At 46.8% G+C, this 18,926-nt stretch overlaps 1 pseudogene; it reads right to left on the bottom strand.

Moving 5' to 3' along the window:
* Window positions 1-4,627: 4,627 nt before the first annotated feature.
* Window positions 4,628-18,694, bottom strand: LOC132086021 (cell division cycle protein 20 homolog; annotated as a pseudogene).
* Window positions 18,695-18,926: the final 232 nt, after the last annotated feature.

Raw genomic sequence — 18,926 nt, 5'->3', positions numbered from 1 at the left:
GTCTGCCCCCGTTACCAAGGCTAGCTGTTTAATGCAATTGTCCTCCCATTCTTTTTAAAAACGATCATCCCCGCACCATCAAATATCATTCTACACGTCTGCTTAATATCAAAGGGAAGCATGTCGTCCCCACCGAAAAGGCCGTCAATGAGTGTGCAAACCATGGCAGAATTAATTCCCTTATCCGCAATCGCTTTAACAATCGCCTGCACATCTTTTGGATTGACCGGTGAATAAATCCTTTGGTTTCCGCCTGCCCCCCCCACACGAACCGGGAACACCAGAGTGGCGGATGGAGCCCATTCCGCGCAAGCCATTTTTATTTTCCGTCAGTTTGTAAGCGGGGTTCGGTTTTTCTCTGGTAACTCCTTCACCCATGCAGAAGCGCTGTGGCTAGTGACCTTACATGCCGCTGCTGTCTCTCTGTTAAAGCTAGAATCTGAGCCGGAATCCTCCGACCCTGTCTCGGGCTCCGAGCTCGAATCCGAGTGCACCTTGAGCACATTGACCCTGCTCGCCCCTCCTGGAACATGGTGTTCTCACATCCTACACCAGCCCTTTGCAGGGAGTGACCAGCTCCCAGCTGCTCTGCTACCCTGGCCTTACCTTCTCTTTGCCAGCAATGAACTTAACGGATACACTCATGAGAAACCTAGCACAACATTTGCTTCTCAAGAGCTCTTTGGCAAAAAAACTCCACTAATCCCTAGTTTTTGCACATAGAAGGAGGTCCTGACATAAGGCACAGGCAGGGCTCTCGCATATGAATTCCTGAGCTGCAGGATTCCACCCATTGTTGTTCCTAGCTGCTTTGCTGATATTTTAGAGCCAGTTCTGGACAGGGGCTGCTGCTTACAGGGTAGGAAAATTTGGAGAAGAAAAGGTGCAGGAGACAACCAAAAAAAACCAAGGGGGAAAACCCTTAGAAATACAGAGCACAACAGAAGTCCTTGGAGATGGTTCAATAGAAAATGCCACCAGCAGTGAGCAGAGCCCGAGGCTGTTCACTGCCACTCCAGGGGCTCCTCAGTCCCCATCTGGTTTGTGTCTGATGCAGCCCTGCCTGGAAAGGGCTCCAGGCTCTGGTGTTCCCAGCTTGCTCCAGGCTACATTCTTAGCAGCACTGAAAGAAGACATGAAACAAAGAGCCATTTTCTGTGCTGCCTGCAAACTCTTCTCCTTCAGTGCCACTGCCAGAGATCATCCCTCTGTCAGCTTGGCACTGTGCCTGCTGCATCTCCATCCCTGTCCCTTGCATCAACTCCTGCACATCATCAGCACTCGCTGCCCCACATCATGAACAGAGAGAGCTGTGTCAGAAGAGCAAGGAGTGCATTTTCTTGGCTGTGAGATGCAAGGCTGTGTTTCGTGTCAGGTACAAACAGGTGACATGTGTATTTGTGAATGCAAAATGTGTGGACCCTGACAATGGGAGAGCTGTGAATTCTAATAATAACTGAGGAGAATAAAGCATGGAAAAAGGCCTTTGAATCTATCTTTTGTTTGCAATTAACCCTAGATGATTTAGGAGTATTGGAATTAAGGTTTTAAAGATGTTGTGTTTTGCTTGCATTTAATCCATAAAGAGCTCTGCAATAATAACCTTTTGAAGTATAATTTTAGAATATTACTTGTATCCTTGAAACTGTAGCTTTGGAATATATATAAAGGAAATATGCTTATCTCACACCTTACTGAAGCAGAGAAAAACAGCTTGAGAAAGGAAGATGAGCATCACCTCAAGGGTTTATGGTTTCCACCAAAGGGAAGCTGGACATCCCTGTTACGAGATTTATAGTCTCTGCAATTAAAAGGTGGGCACTCATCTGGGGAGCTGGACCCCACCAGATGGGATTCGTCTTTCTTCTTTTGGAAACTGGACCGTCACCATCTGGGGATACTCCTTTGAGATACATCCTGAGAAATTAAAATCACAATAGTGTATAGAATTGTGATGTAATAATTTGGAATAAAAATTGCTGATTGAGTAAAAGATTGGAAATAGAAACTGCTGAAAAAAACTGATGGGTACCCCTATAAATACCTATAACCATCAACTATCAGTGTGCAGTTGGAGGGAAAACTTCCCCCACCGTACCCAGCGCTGTATTGCTCATACTTTACCATATTAATTAATAAATTGATTGCTCCTTGAGTATTGGCCTAGTCAAGCTTCTTATTCATAACACTGTTAGCTGTGCTCTTCTATGGGCTGGCCATGGCACTTGGTAATTAATATGCTGTCATGCTGTGAACTGAATTCACACCTTATAGGGCTGTGTTTACTGGGCCTGCTGGATCAGTGCCCACTTCCTTCCTCTGCTCCTCCTCACTCCAGGACTGTAAGAGACCAGCATGGGGTCAAAGACCCTGCAGTATTATTACCCTCTAGTAATGCTCAGAGGTCCTCTAAGGGCTGTGTAATGCACAGCATCTGGGTGTGGGGCATGTGCCAAGGAGAAAGAACGAGTCTGTGAGAAAGCTGAGCTGCTCTTACATGGGACTGCAAAAACGACAGGAACTTTTTGGCATATAAAGCTTTCCTTCCAGGTCAGGGACCAGGGAAGGCCTAATCAGCTGTGGCCCTACAGGGCAAGTCTGTGCTAACTCCCAGCACCAAGTGCAGGGCTGTGGGGCAGGGCTCCTACAACAACAGCACAGCTCTGTGGAAGAGCCCAGCCTTGCATCTGGGTTCCTGCCTGCTTCCCCTTTAGAGATAGCTGTGGCCCAAGGATTTGTGTCTGAGGGAGAGCTCCATTCTTGGGCCTCCTGATCTTTCCCAAGTGGCCAAATGGGGATGCACCAGCAGCACTGCTGGGAAGGTGCTGGCTCAGTGGCTGTTTTTTGAGACTCTGGCCCCCATATCAGCTTTATGTGTGTGTGTGGGGGGGGTGCTCTGGTGGGTGTGGTTACACACTCACTGGCCTTGGCAGAGCACAAGTCGGAACATTTGAAGGTTCCAGCTGCTGTAAGGCTCAGGAGGCAGAGCTGGTGCTAGGCACAGTGTGGTACTGTGCTGAGGGAAAGGTGAAAAGAGTTAATAATCCACCCTCAGCTAATCACTGAGGGCTGATGGGAGGCACAGGCTTGGTGGAGCTGCTTTGTACAGGCCAAGGTGCTTATCAGCTGTGCAGTGTCCCCAGCAGCCCCTGGCAATGCTGGTGCAGCTGAAGGACAGGCTTGATGGGTCTGGTGCAGCCCCACAACCTCAGACACTGCGGCTCCACCGTGCAAAGCAGCATTACTGAGCTGGTTGTTGGTCAGGTAAGGGCTCAAGTATATTTCCTGCAACTTGCTCCAGCACAGTTCAGCCTGGAAAAAAGACATTTTTCCAAGTGTAGGGGAGTCAAGCTCCAATAAATGTCAGCTGAGCCCTGGTGCTTGCTCCCCTGCATGAAGCCTCAGTGAGGCACCAGGGTCTCCTGTCAGCAGGAGGGGAAGGGAGATCAGAGTTGTTGGAAGAATACGTGACTGAAGGCTGAGCACAGGGTTGGTGGTGCTTTGCATGGCTCTTGCATGACATCCAGGCTGGCTGTGGCAATGTAAGCTAACCTTTTGTTTTGCATCAGGCTTTATGCCAGAGCCAGCCCCTTTCCAGACTTTGGGGTGATTACAGCTGTTGCTCTATATTTCCCTCCCTCCTTTTTTTTCCAACAGCTATTCTACTCCAGCACCATAGGCAGGCAGTGATGGCTGCCTGTAGCTAACAAGACAAACTGAGATCTGCCTGCAGAGCCTTAGGAAGGTGTCCCTGGGCTTCTGAGACAGGCCAGGACAACACAAACTGAGGCCACAGTCATGCTGTGCTTTCAGTTGAGCCTGTGGTGGAGCTGCTGTGCTTGTAGTCAGCATCTAGATGGGGCAGGTGACATATCTATCTTAGCTGGCACAGAAACAGAAGTACAGCCCTTGCACAGCATCCTTCTGCTAGGCTGTGCTAAGCTCAGGAGCCTGTAAACTGGCCCTTAAGACCTAGGTCTCCACTCCTTGCCCAGATCCCCAGCCTCAGGGAGAAGGACTTGTGTGGAGAGTTTAGTTCAAGCATGGCTTAAAGAAAAAGGCCATGAAGGCATACAGTTGAGAGAACAATAAAAGGTAGTTGCGAAGCAGTTCCAAAAGCAGTTCCCAGGCTGATTACTATAAACAATTAGACGCTCTCATGTATCACTTTATAAACAATAAGGTTCTCAGACAGTCTTCCCATAACAAGCGAAACACCCTCTCTGGGAAAAGATGGCACCCTGGGAACAGATATGGAAGTTTTGGGAACCTTTCATATCACAGTGGGAACACTGGTTCTGTTTTTAATAAACAATTATAGGTATTGTAAAACAAAAGGAGTGGTTAGAGTTTTCTCTGTTAGCCTATCGTGAACCTGGATTTTGGAATATGCATGAAGTTAATTAACGCTATTGGATAAAGTGGCTGATAGATCAATAAATAGGAGTTCGATGCATTAAAGGATGGTCGTCTCCCCTTCACTTCAGTAGACTTGGGTTTAGGAGCCATGGCTTTTTCTTCCATCAGACTCCATTAAGAAAAAGTCCAGTTAAGCAGTTCATTAGCATTTAAAATACTGCACAGTGTGTAAACCAAATATCCCCCTCCCCACAACAATCCCGTGCTCTCAGCAGATGCTCTGGTGAAGAACACTGCTTTTGGCACTGTTTGCCTTCTCTTTCTTCTTCTTCTTTATGGGATCCATCTCAAAACAGCGCCAGAGCCGCAGTGTTTCATCAGCAGCTGCTGAGGCCACTGCTGTACCATCAGGGCTCATGGTCAGGTTCAAGATTCTATCAGTATGACCTGAGGATGAGAAGGAATGTGCAATCTGGGCTGAGCTGATCAGCACATGCACATTTACTCCTGTATGCTCCCATGAGCCCTGCCAGCTTGCATAGCTGTCCCCCCAGTGGCTGTGGCAGCATGATTTCAGACCCCAAGCATACACTTGGATCAATGGTATCTCTTCCACAGCCCTGTGGGCATGCTTTACTCCTAGCAGCATGGCCCCAGATACTGTCCTGTATCAGTGATGCTGCAGGCTCAAACCAAGGAGGGCAGCTGTCTTCAACCTGTAAAAGCACCTCCCACCCAGGCCCTGTCCACCTACCTTGCAGCTCTGCAACCTTGGTCATTGTTGGATACTTCCACATAACCAGCTGATTCTGTGCAAAGCCATGGGCTGAAATGAGCTCCTTGTACTTTGTGGACCATAGGATAGAAGATACCTGCAAAGAGGCAGTAACACAGGTGAGACGAGGTCCTTGTGCTGATGCTCACCACTCGGAGGCAAGCATGGTCCCCCTCCTTCCCTGTGCCTCTGGGCCTGAGGAGCCAGCAGCTCTGTGTAGGTGTGCTGCCAGAAGGTGTTTGTCTCCAAGCTGATGTTCATCTCTCACCTGGGAACGGGTATCAACAGCACTGAGGCAGGCGCCAGAACACATCTTCCAGATGCGGATATGTCTGTCTCTAGTGCCACCTCCAGTGGCTAGAACATTCATCTGCCATGGGCACCACGCCACAGCCTGAGTGAGGAGAGTTCATTTTAAAACATACAAGAGGCAACCTGCACCCAGCCAGTGCTGCATGCCTGCCTTGCACACACATATCCGCCCGTGGCAGCTCTATGCTCACCTTGACAGCACCCTGGTGCTAAGTGAAGGTCTGTAGAGGAGCAAAGTCACCACCCCCACCTTGGGTGCATGGCCAAATGTTCACCAGACTGTCATTGCCACCACTGGCCAGGTAGCGGCCATCCAGAGACCATTTGAGTCCGCACACCTCGTGTGTGTGGCCAGCAAGGGTGGCCACGTGATGCTCAGCCACTCGGACATCGTGGTGATGGATGTGCCCAGTCCGTGCACCACTGCAGAGAGAAGGCTTGCAGGGTCAGGCTGCACATTTTCACCCAAATCTATTTTTGTTGTTGCAAGACTGCTATACCTGCCACTGGGTTTCAACCAGTGTTACTAGCAACACAGGTCTGTTGGTGTGAGTGAAACACCCACACAAGCTCTTTACAACTTCAGGACAAATTGCAATACAGGAAAGAGGCCTTCTCCTCACAGCCCCAATAGATAAGGCTGAGTAAGGATCCCAAGCCAGGACAAACTTCTCTCTGCCATCCCTAACCCATGCCACACATAGATTGATGGATAGGAGTTTGCAGCAACTGGAAACTGCCCTTGACCCACTGCTTTACCTGGAGAGGATGCAGCTGCTCCAGCTGAGGGTTCCCACATGGCCACAATGGCTGGTCATGGTTCGGAGACGTTTCTGCTGCTCAACGTCCCATAGCTGGAGAGACAAAGCAAAATGCTCTTCGGAAGAAACCCAGTCCTGTTTCTATGCCCTAGGAACCTCACTGCACAGGCTCTCTCAGCTTACTCAGTAAGGGAACAGAGAAAATGTGTACCTCATGACTATAGCACGGAAGGTTACACTACTTACCAGAAAACCCCCAAACCAAACGCTGCCTTGCACACTGGGCAGTTCCACCCCACACCAGGGAAGACAAGTCAGGTGCATGGCATCCTTCCTCTGCCAGCCAAGGTTTTGTCCCCAGGCCCCACAGTTCTGTCAATCCCTTGAAAACACCTCTAGTTTTACTCCTACATTCACCTGAACCTCAGCACTACTTGTGCCAACAGCAAGGTAGTCTCCATCTTTAATCCATGACACAGAGGAAATGTAAACATCTGGATGCTCCATCTGCAGCAGGGGGATAATCTCCCTAGTAGCATGATTCCACAGATAAACAGTGTTGTCCAGAGCCACTGCCAGGAAGTTCTGGGAGCTCCAGTCTATGAGATTCAGATCTACATTTTGAAAGAGCAATGCAGGTCACACCATGCTTGGCTAGGGAGCCGTGCCCTTCACCCCTGCTGATGCAGCAGGTGCGGGTGCACATGTGCACACACACACGTACGGGTGAGGGGCAGCCTTCTGAGTGTCACTATGCCCAGCTGCTGGGGCCAGGTACCCTGCTCCAAGGCACCTACACAGTGCCCTAGACCACTGTCCCTGTAAGGCCACACAGGGACACTCCAGAAATGATCTGTGCTAGCCTGGGTACACCAAATAATACAGACAGCCCAGTTACACTGTCCTAGGAACAGCAATCCAGTGCAGAATGTTCTGGATGCCCAGCGCTCAACCCTGTAGCCTACTTACAGTAGTCGTTGAACATCTCTGGTGCATCCAAGACCCGTTCTGGCTTTGAGGGAATATATCTGCTATTCTTCCTGCTGTATCCAGGTGCCATTTTCTGACTGTAGAGCACTTTCAGGTTATTCTGATAGCCTGTGTGCAGGGGAACAGGTTTGTTGACCTGAGTTAGTTTCCTCCCAGCTGAGTGCTGCTCACTCAACTAGGAATCCTTGGAGTGAAAATAAAGTCCTAAGAGAAACACTCACAAGCCTGCAGTGCACTAAAATCACAGGCAGTATGAACTGCTGAATAGGGGTGAGCTACAATTTCCTCATTCATGGAAACAAATTTAACAAACACTTGGGTTTTTGTATCCCATTATATTTAGTTGCAGTTTAAGCTAGAAAGTGCAGAGCAGAGTTTGGTGCTCTTACAGACTTCTGAGACACAGAACTTTGTTTATTCATTCTTCTTCTATTCTTAGCTAGCTTCTGAGAACTTTCCTTCTATTTCTTTTAGTATAGTAATAATGTAATATATATCATAAAATAATAAATCAAGCCTTCTGAACATGAGGTCAAGATTCTCATCTCTCTCTTCACCCTGAAGCCCCTTGCAAGCCTTGTAACAGGTGACGAACTGGCAGTCATAGCAACTCTCCTAAATAAATTCACTGTAACTGTTATAGCCTCCCTCGACCTCAGGAACCTTAAGAAAGGAGACTCCAGCCTGTACAGCTCTCAGAAACCAGTTGATTTCTCCTGTGACCACACACAGAGCCTCTGTGTTGCTGTTCCCCTGACCTGATCTCCTGCTGATTCAGCTCACACAGACTCTGTATCATACCTTCTGGAGCATTCTGTGGTTTTCCACTGAGGTGGAGGATCTTTGCCTCTTCTACATCAAAGCCATTCAGATTCACTGCCGAGGCTTTCTGTTGCTCCTACAGAGACAAATCACCCTCAGTGCAATGCATTTAAAACAATTCCCACACTGCAATTTAAACAGACACCTAAGTCCCCTTCTCTTAGAATCTGAAGATGTTTGACTGTGCTGCAAGGGTCAGTCACACAGAGGCAGGTCAAAGCAGTTTTTCCTCAGACTTTCATACATCGTCCTGCTCACATTTTCACACAACGGCAAATTCAGTGTCATTGCCAGTGGGAAAAGCCACAGCCACAAAGCGACCAAATGCTTCATAAACAGATTTCAGAACACAGTGTAAAACATTCCAGAAGTGTTCCCTGTGGAGACATTGTCCTAGAATAGCTACCACCAGCAGTTTCACTTTGCACAGGCTTACAGCTTTGTGGTTTTGTTGCCTGCTACATTTTAAAGCCTCATTAGTCAAAAGCTAAATTTTGCTTCCAGAAGCAGCATAGGCTTAGAGTGCATGGCAGTCTCTACAGCTTCAGTCTCATCCTAGGCTTCTGAAGCCCAGAGCTGCAAGTAGTGATGGCTGAGACTTGTCAGTCCTGTGTGCCCACCTGATAGAACCTATAGTTTACTGCTCTGTAAAGGGGCAGGAAGGAGTAGCGGTTGTTGAAGTAATTGTAACTTAGCAACATGCTCACGTTCTTGGTAGGGGAATCCTCAGCAGGGTCATTCTCTTTGGTTAGGAGGAAATTTGCCATCTCCATCTGCATAGTGCTGCGGTTGGGAATGTAGTGATCCCCCCCAGCCTTTGTTGGGGTGCTTTGAATTTTGGATCCAGATTTACCTGCATTAACATATGAAAATATTGTCTTACAGCTATTTAAAAGCCTGTATTAGACCTTTCACGGGAGCAAACCCAACACTCTTCCACATCACACCCACCAGACAAGTAGGACTCTGAGGTCTCATGCCACCCAGTCACAACTAACTTATATTTTCCTCCCTGCCACCAAGTTGGTTAGGGACTGTGTGGAGCAGCTCCTCGGGTCTAGTGCAACAATTCCAGAGTCCAGAGATAAGGGGAAGATACAAAAACGCTCACAGGATGTAAAGCTGTCAGCTGACAGTCCCACCCACACTCGTCTAAGCATACAGCTGTGCCAGCAAGGCTCAGCTGGGCGAACAGCAGCTCGCCAGCCCCAGTGCTCAGAGCTCTGCCCCTCATCCTGGCAAGGAGGTGGGTGGCTGAGAGGAGCAGAGCCCACCTCCTCCTGCCTGATCAGAAGCCGGTGGGGCAGCATGACAGGGAGCCCAGAGCCCCATGGCTACAGACAAGCAGCCTGGGCGAGGCTCCCACACTCAACCTCTGCCGCTGGGGGCCGGTGCTCACTGGGTGTCTTGGACGGTGTCCTGCTGGAGCTGTGGGAGTGACTGGCCGGTGTCGACGGAAGGAGACCCAGACATCAATTTGATCATCACAGGCCCAATTTTATTGATCAGTACGGCGGGTTAAATACAGTTAATAATGAGCTTCATACATATTGCAAAAGTTGAGCTCAGGATTGGTCAGTTACATATCAGCACCTACGCCTACTTCTGCATTCCTATGGTTCTACTTTTGATACTTTTCACATATTCTCAGGATATATTCAGGACTAATCTCTACTCCCTTTCCTCATGTTGCAGCAAGGTCACTGCTGACCTTTCCTTTCAGCTTGCTGACTGCTGACTTTCTTCCTTCAGTTTAACCAGCGGCATTATGTCAGTATGGCCTTTCTCAGCTAACCAACTATTAATACATCTCTCCACATTTCCCCCGTTTTCTTCTTGAGCAAGGAGATTAGTTTGCCATGTTTTTGCTATTGTTCGGCTGGCCATGTTTTGAATACAGTTAAAGATACAAGGCAAAATAAGCAAAAACAGTAAGATTACACCCAGCAGGCCTATAGCATAGATCACAAGGTTCCTCAGCCACGGTCCAAGTCCTAGGCCTTTAAACCATTCGTCAATTCCTAAACCGTCTTCTTCCTTAAGTTTGTGAAGTCCCTGTTGCAATTCTTTTATCTTAGTGTGAATGGACACCGAATGATCAGACAGATTCATGCAACACATTCCCTCGAACTCTTCACATCCATGCCCTTGTGCTAAGAGCAAAAAATCTACAGCAGCTCTATTTTGCAAAACAGCATGGTTAACACTTTGCACATCTGCAGTTAGCATGTCTAGAATTTGTGATGTCTTGTTCAGCTCATCCCTTGCCCAGCATCCTAATTGTTTTGCTAAATTCATGGCTTTATTGGCAGATCCTCCTGGCAAGATAGTTGAAACCACCACCTGTTTGAATGTGCCCCAAAACCGTGGATCTCCTATCTTGCTGCAGTCTAAGTCATGTATGCTACATTTTTTTCTGTTTGAATTTTGACTCAGCTGCATTAGCAAGGACACATTAGGATGAAACAGTGACAATTTTCCCAAAAAACAGGGTCCACCATGTGGCTTAGCTGGTATACCATTCCACGCCCTGTCTCCACAAATCAAAAATATTCCTGTGGGTAATTTCATTGGTGCTGTGATATTTGTGCTGTTACATTGACTGTAATGCTGTGGAGAGAATTCACTCACATTCAGGGATGAATCTAGGGTGGCCCATGTTTCTTTAGGTTGGTTAAAATTCTGAGCACCCAAAAATTTGAAGCTAAACCATCCGCCAGTTGTAGTGTTAGATATACTGGTGTTTGAACTTCCAAAAAGATTCAATTCCTCAGGAGGAGAATGCAAAGAGGTGTTAAGTGATTGGATTAGTAAGCATTGACGATAGCCATCACTCTGACCTGCAGTATACCCTTGTTGCACTGGCAATGTGATGTTTGACATGTTAGACATACATAAGGTTTGATTGTTTATCAAACTGCAAAATTCTCCAGGAGACCATACCGGAAGTCCCACCAGGCATGTTCAAAATGGGTTAGTTGCTCCTCCAAGACTAAGACAAAGTGATGATTGGTTAGTTTGATTAGCAAGTGTCACCCATAAATTTTGCCTTGGTTGACTAAAGTGTGTTATTCCTACTGCTTCACTTGCTACAGCATTGAGCAGTATAACAAGAACAAACCTCATTTTTCTTTCTGCTTACTTTGCTTCTCTTTTCCTTCCTTCTGCTTGCTTTGTTTTTTCTTTTCTTCGCTGTCTTTCCCCTGGTTTGCTAGATTGTCTATTGTAAGGCTGAGTCAATTTTCGAATATACTGATCTAATTCTAAATCAGCATCCTTGCTCACAAGTATAGCATGAGATAAGTTTGAAGGCAAATCAGCTTTACAGCGAGCTGCTATGATGCGTGAGGCTTTATTAATTTCAAATATTCTAAGGTTTTCCTGCAACTTCCATCTAAGATATGCTATAACCACTTGTTCTGCACTCTCAAAAAGCTGTAATCCTGTCCGTCCTGGCAGGCCAGTACTTTGTTCAAGAGCTCTAACCCAGATAAAATTTCGAATCCACCTTCCAAAACAAGGTGCACACCATAAATATCCCAATGACCTCTGTGAATACCAATAAACCTGATTACAATCTGCACAATGCAACGCTACCCATGCATAGCACTTATCTTTATCCTTTTTGCAAACATAACAAGGAAGTGAATGTAAGTAAGGACCAGTAAAAAAGTCTGGTTCTTCAATCCAATGTAACCAATTCAATGGTGGTGATCGTAAAGCCTCTTCAGCTTTTTTACTATATGAAGCTAATAGTTCAAGCTCTTTTTTTAATACAAGGCGTATCTTATTTCGTAACCGTAGTTTTTGTTCGTTATCTTCCTCAACAACTATATCTTCCCGAGGTCCCATAACTGTAAAATTGTTCTAATCATAGAAAATTAATTAGCAATCACTGATATCCTTACTCAAATGAGATCGTTCCCTTTTTGCCTTCTTTTTCTTATCTGTCTTCAATCTTGCTGCTCCTGATTTCACTGGTCCTGCCACTTGCAAACTCAATTTTTGCAACTTGTCAATGCAGCAATCTAATGCTCTATCAGGATCCCCTTTGAAGGGTCCTACAATTGAATGCTGTGTTAAAGGCACTAATTTCCTACACCTTATAGAAACTATACGTGGTTTACTTTGAACCTTAATTCTATTCACAATACATTGTACCTCCCATCGATAATAAGCAAGAATTTTCTGTTCAGGAGACTCATAAAGATTTAAAGCTATATATGCATTTTGCCCTGTTTGTCTCCTTAATTCATCTTGCTAACTTTTACCCCACGTGTGCTCGTGTTCACAAGTATGACACCACAAATCCCACAATAATGATTGTTCTATCCAAAAAGTTCTTTCACAACCCCCAAAACGTAGAGTTATCCAGGCAGCACAATGTGGATTGTGACAGTCAAGGCAATGTAGTTTCGCTGGATACGTTAAGCGAAAAGTTGATAATGAGTCAATAAAACCAATCAGCTTCTGGGCTGTCCGATAGTGACGTGTCAGTGCTCTGTCCACCGCTTTTGAGTACCCCTTCAATTGTAACAGTAGTGGTTGTAGGACTAGAAGCAGTTTCTTCCCCAGTCACTCCCTGTCCTCCTCAGTGAGGCGATCCACCAGAGGCTGCATCAAAAACAGGTTTAGTCCACTTAGCAGGCACCCACAAAGGTCCTGTAGGTGAGGAAACACAAAGATACCCCCGACCACAATATAACACTTTTGCAGGTTTTTCCCATAATCCTGTACTCGGGTTCTTATACTTAACCCAGACCTCTGTTTCCTTAGTATTTTCCTGACCTGACCTTGGATGATGTTTCATTGCAGGAGGGGTATCATCTTCCCCAAAAATGCACAAATGGTTAATCACATACAAAACCTTAGCCAAACATGCTTGTGGATCTGCCAAATCTTGATGTTTTTCAATATACTGCTTAAGGGTACCGTTTGCTCTTTCCACTATTGCCTGTCCAGTAGGAGAGTGTGGAATACCTGTCACGTGCTTAACAGACCACTGATTCAAAAATTTCCGACCCTTAGCACTCACATAAGCTGGACCATTATTGGTTTTAATACTCTTTGGAACTCCCATAACAGCGAAACAACTTAACAGGTGTCTGATAACATGTATAGCTTTCTCTCCTGCCTGAGCCGTAGCCCATATGTAATGACTATATGTATCTATGGTGACGTGCACATGCTTGACTTTACCAAATCTGGCTATGTGTGTAACATCCATTTGCCATTTCTCATTTATTTCTAAACCTCGAGGATTAACCCCGATGCCTAGACCTATTCCACCATTATGATAACTACATATTGGACATGCTCTGACAATGGCCTTGGCTTCTGATAAACTCAGCTCAAAGTGTTTTGCTAAACCTCTTGCATTTTGATGATATCTACTATGTGCTTCTCTGGCCAATGTGTGCTTGTCAATAGGACAAGAATTATCAATGGGTAGAGTAACCAATTTATCTGCACGTTCATTCCCTTCTCCTAAACCTTCTGACCACTTATGACTCCTAATATGAATCACAGAATATGCTGCATTTCTTTCTTGTAAAGCCTTCCTTAACTGTATCAGTAACTCATACAGTTGTTTATTATTCACTTCCTTAATTGCTGCTTCCTCTATTCGTTTGACTACTCCTGCAACATACATAGAGTCTGTGACCACATTTAAAGGCTCCTGTAAGTTGGACACCGCCCATACTACTGCTAACAATTCCAAAGTTTGTAAGCTATCTGCAGGGTCTGCTGTGAGGAGTTGATGCTTCCATTGTCCCTTTTCTTGCCAGGTAACAGCAGCACGCCTTGATTTCTTTCCTGCATCCGTAAAAGCTGTAATAGCTCCTTCTATGGGGCGTTCTTCTCTCAAAGGTCGAGTGATCCAGTTCCATTCTGTCATCCATTGCAAAACTCTAGGCACTAATTTACTAGTCTCTACTTTAGCAGGTGACATCAATAATGCTTCCTGTAAATTCTTTGAATTAATCAAGTACCAGTCCAAGGTTTCCTTTTCCATAGGCAATCTAATAGTAGCAGGTTCTCTACCATCCACTTCAAGAATTCTGAGACGCCCCTTTTTGATTAATGCAGCCAATTGTTCAATTTTTGAAGATATTGTTTTCTTATGCTGTAGTGGCGGTGATAACCATTCCAACACCCGTATGTCCCCCGTTTTCTTTTGCAACTGAGAGAGAGCACCAAGCAAGTGGCAAGGGCTAATCCAAATAATAAGGTCAATGGGGTGGTCGAGTTGTCGACGAGACACATACCCTTGCTGTACACAGTTACTCATTTGCTGCAAAGCAAGATGATGCTCCTTTGTCAGGTGTACAGGAGTAGTAGGGTCCACGCCTTTTAACAAATCCCGTAGGGTTTCTAATAAATGATTTGGTATTCCCACAATAGGCTTCAGCCACTGTAAGTCTCCCAGCAACTTCTGTGCATCATGTAGAGTTTTAATGTCCAATTGTAATACCAATTTTTGTGGTATTACTATTTGATCCGTCAGAGTCCATCCCAAATATTTCCAGGGCCTTGTAGTCTGAATTTTCTCTGTAGCAATAACAAGTGAATATGCAGCAAGAGTATTTTTAATGATGTTAATCTGTAAAGAGGAGAATGGCTGTTGCTGTGCAAACAAAATATCGTCCATGTAATGATATATTATAGTTGCTGGCCATTTGCGACGTAGTGGCTGTAATGCAGCATCAACATAAAGCTGACATAAAGTGGGGGAGTTGCGCATGCCCTGCGGAAGAGACGTCCATTCAAACCGTTTATCCGGTTCTCCACGATTTATTGCTGGCAAAGTAAAAGCAAATCTCTTCATATCATCAGGATGCAGGCCAATAGTGAAAAAACAATCCTTTATGTCAATAATTAAAAGTGGCCAGTGTTCTGGAATCATAGCTGGATTTGGAAGACCAGGCTGTAAGGCTCCCATTGGTTCCATTTGGTCATTCACAGCCCTCAAATCATGTATCAAACGATATTTCCCTGATTTCTTTTTGATTACAAAAATAGGTGTATTCCAAGTGCTTGTGGATAGTCGTAGGTGCCCTTTTGTCTATTGTTCCTGCACCAATTCATGGGCATGCATAAGACTCTCCCCTTTTAATGGCCATTGCTTAACCATCACCGGTGTATCCGTTTTCCAGGTGAGTGGAATGGGGAAAGTCCAAGCAATGGCAATTACCCCAAAGGGTGCTGATTAGTCAACACCATTCCCAATTGTGTTAAAATGTCCCTTCCAATTAAGCAGGAAACTGTAGGAGGCAGTTGAACAATTGAAAACACAGCAGATATTTGTTGATTCTCAATGCACACAGACAAAGACGGCGATCTACTTCCCAATGTAAATCCTCCCACTCCTGTCAGCATGTTTGATGATGGGAATAGGGGCCAATGTTGTGGCCACGCTTCTGGAGAAATGATGCTGGTATCTGCTCCTGTATCCAATAATCCATAAAGGGTTATGCTTTGATGCCCATAAGTAATTTCAACCTTTTGCTTTGGTCCATTTTGTAAATCCACAGTTAAAAGTGTAACACCAGTAGAGCCAAAACCTTTTTCATCCCGTGTTTTTCCAGTAAATGATTGTATTCCCGATGTCATTTGTGATAGTGGTACCAATTGTGCGATGCGTTGTCCTTTTGTAATTTTAATCGGAGGATAAAGGGTGTAAACCATGATTTGTATTTTCCCTGTAAAGTCTGCATCGATAACACCAGTCAAAACAAATAATCCCAACATGGTTGTAGAGGAACGTCCCATCAATAATGCTCCACATATTTGTCCATTTAATATAAGAGGGCCCCTTACTCCAGTGGGTATCCTCTCAGGCCGGTTCGTCATTAGTGTGACGTCTACTGCTGCTGATAAATCCAAGCCGAGGCTCCCTGTTGTTGCGGGTTGCAGACAGGAGGTGGCAGCGATGTCACGGCAGCTGCTGGTGTCTCCGATGTCACGGCGGCAACTTGTGTCTGGGCGCGGCCCCCGAGATGCGCGCTCCGTGGATGGTTTCCCGACCGGCGCCTACAAGCCGTAGTATTGTGGGAGCTGGATCGGCAGTGTTGACACCATACACCAGTCGCTCGGCACGTTCGGCGTGTGTGTCCTTTGTTGCCGCATCGGTAACACTTGATAAATGGTTGTGAACCTCCTTGCGTGACTGCCAATGAGCCGCTTCGGAGAGGAGCAAGAGCAGCTAACACCTGATTTTGAGTTGACTCTGCTTGCTTTTGCAACCCCAATCCTAATTGCTTTAAGGCTTCTGCTATAAATGCCTGTGAAGCTGTTGGCATTAATGCCATTCGTTCTAATGCTTCCTCAATAGTCCAATTTGCCCCTAAAGTAGCAAACACTCTCTGGGTTGCTGGATTGCTATTTTGCAAGGCACACTGCTTCAATAGCGCCCCCTTCTTGTAGTCTGCAACACCAGCCCAATCTATGGCAGTAGCTGCTCTATCAATAAAATTTCCAAATGATTCTTCCCTTCCTTGCTTAATACCCATATAAGCCGTTAACCCTCCTGGCTCTTTAACCATGTCTATTGCAGCACGCACTAACCTCATAGACTATCTAAGTTTATCTGGTCCCGATATCATCTGTGCCTCTGTACGCAAATATGCCCCTAAGCCCATCAGCTCCTCGACTGTCACTCCATGCAATGGGTCTCCCTGGGCTCGTTTTACAGCAACTGACTCATTTACCAATGCGTGCCAATGTGCGTTAAACAATAACTGCTGATGTTGAGTGAATATCAACCAAACTATTCCTCTTAAATCATTAGGACATAAAACCTGAGTATTAAAAAGATAATCTAGCATTTGCCTAACAGGTTCACTTTTTACTCCAAACTGACTAACCATGGAACGTAGCTGAGTTAACAGCTTCCAATCTAAGGGAGTATATTCTGCTATATTATGCGTAAGGTTCCCCTGTGCATCATACTGTGGTGTGTATGTTACTGGACATGCAAGACTAGAGGCTATTTCCACCGCTTCACCATCCCCCATTTGCATTACTTCTTTCGCCAAAGCAGCCCAAGCTCCCCTCCTCTGTTTAGCCATCTCCCCCCATGGATCACGGTGTGCCCCTGGGATGGGATCTGCCTCTTTAAGGGTGCTATGCTGCTGGCGCTTCGGTGCAGACACCGAGTTTTCGCACGGGGAAGGCAGTGAAGCAGAGGCTGGCCCGCGCCGGAGAAGCAGCCGCCCCCGCTGGAGCTGTCAGTGAAACCGGAGGCAACTCGAGTGGAGCCAGCTCGTGCGGGAGAAGCGGCCCCCCCGCTGGAGCCGGCTCGGGCGGGGGAAGCAGCCCCCCTGCCGAAGCTGTAACCAGAGCCGGCTCACTGGGGGGAAGCGGCGGAGGCAAAGCTGGCGGCGGCAGAGGTGAAGCTGGCTTGCTCCCACCCCCACCATCCAACCCGCCTGAAGCTGGTGGCGGAGCCAAAGCTGGTTTACTCTTACCCCCACCATCCGACTCGCCCTCCCCCTCTGACAGGAAAGGTGCAGACGGTTCCACTGCGCCTATAGGAAAATCCTCCACACCACTTTGCTGAGGACCCTTAGGCATAAGTATTTTAGTTACAGAAGGTGCCAGGGGATCATCCTCACGACCATACCCTATATTCCTCTTATGAGCTTCTGTTGCCCTTTCTGCTGCCTTTCTTTTAGAGACCTGCTGAAGTAACGTGTTATACACCACCCGCCATAGCTTTCCTAATTTCTTTGCTGACTTATCATCGTCTAACACTGTATCCCACAGTATTTCCCCAAACTTCTTCCACTCTGCTAGCTCATGAACTGTATGAGGATTAGAAAAGATACCCTTAGCATGGCCATAGGCTAATAACCCTGGTAACTCCTTTTTTAAATCTATCCCTTTTATCCCTCGCCGCTCTAAATACGCGGTGAATTAATCATATGCCGCTTGCCTATCCATACCTATTAATCAGCGCGCGCTGTTGCAGCTCTCCAGGCTCCGGCGGACACGTATCGGCTTGAGTCACCGTTGCGAACCTCAAGGGTGCTTCAAATGCCGGCACCGTCCCGGCTGCAAGGACCCAATCCCAACTTCCTCGACTGTGGCGTAATCCCCTTTTTCTTTTAATCCGAGAAAAAAGGGCAGAGATTCGGCTTTGCCCGCATTCTCCACCATTTGTCGACGGAAGGAGACCCAGACATCAATTTGATCATCACAGGCCCAATTTTATTGATCAGTACGGCGGGTTAAATACAGTTAATAATGAGCTTCATACATATTGCAAAAGTTGAGCTCAGGATTGGTCAGTTACATATCAGCACCTACGCCTACTTCTGCATTCCTATGGTTCTACTTTTGATACTTTTCACATATTCTCAGGATATATTCAGGACTAATCTCTACTCCCTCTCCTCATGTTGCAGCAAGGTCACTTTCCTTTCAGCTTGCTGACTGCTGACTTTCTTCCTTCAGTTTAACCAGCGGCATTATGTCAGTATGGCCTTTCTCAGCTAACCAACTATTAATAAATCTCTCCACAGGCTGGCTTCATGGGTGACACGCCGACGGGGCTGGGCCCGGGGCCGCTCTCCTTGGCCTTGCGCTGCCATCGCGCAGGCGGCGCGTTCGGGATCAGCGTGTCCAGCTTCAGCAGCCCGTGCAGGTCCGTCTCCAACAAGAACTGCGCCATGGTCCTGCGGGCGGGTGGCATTGGCCGTGCCCACCGGCCGGGCTGAGCCTACTCCGACAGCCCCGCCGGCCTCCCCACCACCAGACCGTGCAAGCGCTACGGCCGCTCCTCCCCGCCAACGCACACCCCCATTCTCCCCAGCTTCTCCTCAGGACACTCCATCAGCTGATACGCCCTCCCTCCGCTCCTCGGGGGTCCTTGATCAGGCGGCACCCCTTCCAGCCGCTCTGTG

Source organism: Ammospiza nelsoni, chromosome 35 (assembly GCF_027579445.1).
Source record: "Ammospiza nelsoni isolate bAmmNel1 chromosome 35, bAmmNel1.pri, whole genome shotgun sequence".
Taxonomy (NCBI): Eukaryota; Metazoa; Chordata; class Aves; order Passeriformes; family Passerellidae; genus Ammospiza; species Ammospiza nelsoni.
The sequence above is the reverse complement of the archived record's forward strand: the minus strand, read 5'-3'. Positions and strand labels throughout refer to the sequence as shown.